The 5,663-nt window shown below is 46.0% G+C and overlaps 1 protein-coding gene and 1 pseudogene across 4 annotated transcripts in view; one reads left to right on the forward strand and one right to left on the reverse strand.

Annotated features, from left to right (window-relative positions):
* Rabepk (Rab9 effector protein with kelch motifs) overlaps nt 1-5,663 on the reverse strand; it is a 34,856-nt gene that overhangs the window by 28,467 nt on the left and 726 nt on the right. Inside the window, exon 1 of one of the 4 annotated variants that reach the window (XM_005382469.2) lies at nt 738-838. The exons of 1 other annotated variant lie outside the window; for it this stretch is intronic. The gene's annotated coding sequence lies outside the window, so the exon portion shown is untranslated. Of the gene's footprint in view, nt 1-458; nt 717-737; nt 839-5,663 lie in introns of those variants that run through there. 2 more of the 4 variants (XM_005382473.2, XM_005382470.2) reach the window with 2 other exon arrangements.
* LOC102016385 lies at nt 1,740-2,493 on the forward strand (annotated as a pseudogene).

The following is a 5,663-nucleotide window of genomic DNA, read 5'->3' on the forward strand; positions in this document are numbered from 1 at the left end:
TCACGACCTTGCGCTTGCCAGACAGGCGCTTTGCCGCTGAGCTAAATCCCCAGCCCCCGCTTTCCTCTAATATTGGTTGGCACTTTCACAGCTTGTAACCTTAGCTGCTTCCCCTAGAGCCCCTTCTTATAAACATGCAAACTCCTAGTCAACCTCCAACACCCAGTCTAAATGCCCCTTATGCAATGAAACCTTCCCTGATTTTCTGCTTTCCACTCCTACTTCCCCAAGCTAGTTCCTTCTGCTTCAGAGCTCTGCTGGTATCTACTAAGTCACCCGCAAGAATCATTCTGAATGTGATTATCTATTTTTAAATCTTTAGGTTAGATTCGAGACTACACTCCACTAGACTAAATTCCTAGAGTGCTGGGACTGTCCCATAGCAATTGACCCAGCACTGAAAAGAAATGAGTGAATGCAGAAACATAACGAAATAGGGACATAAGGAGAAACTCCACCCGCGTCCTAGGTCACTGACTGCTGTCCCCAGAGGCTTCGTGTGGACGGGAATCCCCTGCACTCCAGTCCTCCGGGCGCCCCATCCGCGCGTGGCAGCTCTTGGAGACGGCAGACAGGGTCAGGAGAGCAATGGCTGCTCGTTTTCGGGCAATGCGGCAGGACCAGAGATCAAGGACGCAGCCCTTTCCAGATGGCTCGGGCTCCGTCCCCTAAAGGACGCAGCGGACCCTCCCCAGGTCCACCACCTACCCGAGACCCCCAGCCCTAGCCCACGTTACCTGCGCTGGTTTAGGCAAGTCCCAGGCCTGGTTCCGCCCCCAGGGCGGGGCGTAGACACCGCCCCTCCCCCGGCCCCGGAAGCAGGTCGGGCCAACCGCAATGCGCTGCTCCTGCTCCGTTCGCCCTGCCCCAGCGCCCCGGGTACTCCTGGACCCAGCTAGCTACCGCTCTGAAACACTGTGTCCCGAGGAACAAGCTGAGCCCTCCCGGGAGCTGCCGCGTAAATAAGCCCGGGCTACCTGGAAACAACTCACAAGGGAAATGTCTAGAGCTGGGCGTCCACTTGGGTGACCCAAGTTCCTCGGACAGCTGGTTTATCCTAAAAGAACTAGCACTTGCACTTTTAGTTACAGAAGTAGTTAGGACGGGCGTTGTTGGTTTTTGGTTTGGTTTAGTTTTTTTGAGACAAAGTCTCACTGTGTAGTTCAGGCTGACCTTCAACTCATTATGTAGCCGGGGCTGTCATCGAACTCGCAGCAATCCTCCTGCCTCAGCCTCCAGAGTGCTGGGGTGACAGGCATGCGCCAGCATGTCCAGCGGCTTGGTTTTTTGTTTTGTTTTGAGACAGGATCTTGCTCTGTAGTTTGGGCTGGCTTCAAACTCACGACGGACCTCCTGCTTCAACCCGGCAGAAACAGCTTGTAAAGGGGAGAGCTGAGGGTTCTCTCCAAAGTGTGCAATCTCCCTGCGCAGCTCTGAGGTCAGTTCAAATCGTGATGCCTTAGAGAGCACACACATTCTCTAACTGCTGTTTATTATTATGGCAGGCTCCACATGGTGGCCCTTTTCTCCAGTTTACAATCTCATCAGAGGGAGACTGAACAAAAAAATACAACTAGGCACAGTTTTAAAGAGTCCAAGGAACGTTGTTTTGAAAAAAAATTTTTTTTCTCTTTAAAATAAAAATAAAGGGGGCTCGGGGCTGGGGATTTAGCTCAGCGGCACAGCACCTGCCCCGCAAGAGCAAGGTCGTGAGTTCGATCCCCGGTATCGGAAAAAAAACCAACAACAACAAAAAAAATGGGGCTCAAGGAATAAAAAGTCCATTAAGCAGGGCAGGGCAGTGCACACCTGTAGTCCCAGCAGTTGGGAGACTGAGGCCCATCTCAGTAAGTTTGAGGCCTGGGCTACATAGTGAATTGAAGACCAGCCCAAGCTCCCTTTCTCACTCCCCAGCCAACCTGACGCCTGCTCCAGGATAAGGGCCATATGTACCCAAGGCGGGAAGATGGTGGCCACAAGGAAGATGAAAAAAATTCTCTGGAGTCCATCAACCCCAAGATCCAACTCCTTATGAAAAGTGGGTTAAACTGGGCATGATGGAGCACACCTGTAATCCCTGCACTCGGGAGGCTGAGGCAGGAGGATTGTTTCGAGTTTGAGGCCAGCCTGGGCTCCATTGTGAGTTTAAGACCAGCCTGAACTGCATAGTGAGACCCTGTCTCAAAAAGACCAGAAAAAAAAAAAAAAAAAAGAAAAAAGAAAGAAAAGAAAAGGTTAAAAGTGGATGCTGAAATTGATCAGACATGGCAAAGGGAAATTGTTCATCCTTGCCAACAACTGCCTAGCTTTGAGGAAATCTGAAATAGAGTACTATGCCATGGTGGCCAAAACTGGTGTTTACCGCTACAGGGCAATAATGCTGAGCTGGGCGGAGCATGTGGAAAATACTCCAGAGTATGCACGCTGGTGATCATTGATCCAGGTGATTCTGGCATCGTTGGAAGCATGCCAGAATAGACCAGTGAAAAATAAACCATGCAACATTTTTCATTAATAAAACTTGCCAGGGCCAGGCATGGTGGTGCACGTCTGTAATCCCAGCACTCAGCCTGGGCTACATAAGTGAGTTCAAGGCCAGCCTGAGCTACGCAGTAAGACCCTATCTCAAAAAAACAAAAACAAAAACAAAAAAACCAACCCTAAAAACAAACAAAAAACTTGTCAGAGCTTGTTTAAAAAAAAAAAAAAAAAGACCATCCTGAACTACATAGGGAGACCCTGTCTCAAAAAAATAAGTAAACCGAATGTGGTGGCACATGCCTGTAATCCCAGCACTCGGGAGGCTGAGGCAGGAGGACCATTGCGAGTTCGAGGCCAGCCTGGGCTGCAAAGTGAGCTCAAGGCCAGCCTGAACTGCATAGCAAGACCCTGTCTCTTGGGGGCTGGGGATTTAGCTCAGCCGCATAGTGCCTGCCTGCCAAGTACAAGGTCGTGAGTTCGATTCCCAGTACTGGAAAAAAACAAAACAAAACAAAAAAGACCCTGTCTCAGAAAGATAGATAGATAAATAAATAAATACAGGCAACCAAGGAGAGTACCTGTTTTTGAGAAAGCTCCTGCTCTGTCACAGTTGTGGTAGGGAATACAAGAGACAATGTATACGAAGTGCTCCACCCAGGGGTTGGAGTTGGTACCCCTGGTCTTCTGTAAAGGATTAGGCCTTTTTTTCCCAGCTATGTGTAAGCTTCTATCTCTGGGTCTATCCATCTGTATTGTCTTTGCTCGGTTTCCTAGCCTTAGGTTCCCTGTGACTCCTCAAAATGTGGAGAGAGAGGACTGCTGCAAGTTTGAGGCGACGCTGGACTACATATTGAGTTCAAGGCCAACCTCCTAAACTACATGGTGAGACCCTGTCACCACACCGCCAAAAAGGCAGGGAGATGGCTCATCTATGTCTGATTCTGAGAACTGTACTCCTTGAATTAGAGGAAACAGGTGAGGCTGGAAACAGGAACCCTGGGACTCCAGCACTAGGGTAGCTTAGTGGGAAGAGGCCAGATGTACTTAGGTTCAAATTCAGGCTTCAGCACTTAGAAGAAGCTGAGGCAGGAGGACTGCAAGTTTGAACCCAGCCTGGACAGCTTAGTGAGACCCTGTCTCAGAATGTATTTTTATTTATTTATTATTTATTTTAAAGAGGAAAAAAATAAAATAAAATAACAACAAAGACAAAAACAAAACAACATAAAAACAATAAAAAGATACAGATTTTCAAAACAAGAAATAGGAAATTAACAATGGTTGTTGTATTACATATTGTTATCTTCAACAAAGTTGCTCAGATTACCAGATGTAAGAATGCAAGATCGATCAAACAATTAAAAAGAATTAAAAAATTATTAAAAAACATTAGAAATGATACAGAGCTTCACTAAACAGGATGGTAGGGATTCAACAGTGGTTGTTATATCTATCTCAGAATTAAAAAAAAAAAAGGGCTGGAGAGTAGCTCAATGTCAAGACCCTGGGTTCAATCCCCAGTATTGAAAAAGAAAAAAAAAACTCCAGAGTCCACCACAAATCATCAACTCTGACATTTGGCAAATTTATTACCCTCTGCACTCTAGTTTCCTCATGGATTGAATAGGGATAGTAATAACTTAAAGTGCAAAGGGAGCTGTTGAGACGATTTCATAATACAAGTGAAAGGCTTACTTGGTAAGTTTTTTAGCTACTTTTGCTATTTTGTCACCCTAACTTAGGCCTCTTCTATTCCCTTATTTCTTACCAATAATACCTCGTCTTTTCCCCTTTGAGCATTAATCATGGGTACTCCCATAGGGTCTCTCCCATAGGGTCTCACTATATAGTTCAAATTGGCCTTGAACTCATTATGTAGCCCAGGCTGGCTTTGAACTCCCAGTGATCCTCCTGCCTCAGCCTTGCAACTGCTGGAATTATAGGTATGTGCTACTATGCTCAGCTTTTTTTAAAAAAATACAATTTTATTTATTTAATGTGTGGTGTTTTTTTGGGGGGAGCTTCTTTGTGAGACAGGGTTTCACTATGCAGTTCAGTCTGGCCTTGAGCTCACTTTGTAGCCCAGGCTGGTCTCGAACTTTCGATGATCCTCCTGCCTCAGCCTCCTGAGTGATGGGATTACAGGCGTGTGCCACTATGCCCGGCTTTTTGTTTGTTTTTGAGACAGGGACTTGCTGTGTAGTTTAGGCTGCCCCTGAACTCTCTATGTAAGCCAAGCTGGCCTCAAACTCATTGCAATCCTCCTGCCTCAGCCTCCCTGGTGCTGGGATCACAGATGTGTGCCATCACTCCTGGCAAATTGTTGGCTCTTAAAAAAGTATTGTGTCAGCTGGGCATGGTGGTGCATGCCTGTAATCCCAACACTCAAGGGGCTGAGGCAGGAGGATCGTTGAGAGTTTGAGACCAGCCTGGGCTACAAAGTGAGCTCAAGGCCAGACTGATCTGACTAGCAAGACCCTGTCTCAAAAAGACAAAAAAATGTATTGTCTCATTTCTCTTACTCTGCTGGGGCTTTTTCTCTTAGCACACGTGACTTTTTAATACACTGTATATCTTTTATTTATTATGTTATTTATCCCTTCTTTTTTTTTTTTTTTTTGTATTGGGACTTTATGCTCAGGTGCTTATGCCACTGAGCTATATCCCCAGCCTATGTTATGTATTCCTTTACTAGAATAAAAAACACAGGTTGAAGATAGAGATCTTTATTTATTGTGTTCTCTGAGTATTCCAAGTGCTTACAACGATAACTTGTGGATAGATGGTGCTCAATATATAACTATGGAATGAACAAATGGTAAAGGTATTCTAAGTGCCAAGTACTATTCTTTGTTTTTTTTTTTTGTTTGTTTGTTTTGTTTTTTTTTTTGGCTTTTTGAGACAGGGTCTGGCTATGCAGTTCAGGCTGGTCATGAGCTCACTTTGTAGCCCAGGCTGATCTCGACCTTGCGATGATCCTCCTGCCTCAGTCTCCCGAGTGCTAAGATTACAGGCATGAACCACCATGCCCTGCTTTTTTTTTTTTTTTTTTTGAGACAGGGTCTTGCTATGTGGTTCGGGCTGGTCCTGAACTCACTATGTGACCCAGGCTGGCCTCAAACTCCGTGTGATCCTCCTGCCTTAGCCTCCTGAATGTTGGGATTATAGGCATGCGCCACCAT

This window comes from Chinchilla lanigera, unplaced genomic scaffold (assembly GCF_000276665.1).
Source record: "Chinchilla lanigera isolate Chin_1 unplaced genomic scaffold, ChiLan1.0 scaffold00018, whole genome shotgun sequence".
NCBI classification, from domain to species: Eukaryota; Metazoa; Chordata; class Mammalia; order Rodentia; family Chinchillidae; genus Chinchilla; species Chinchilla lanigera.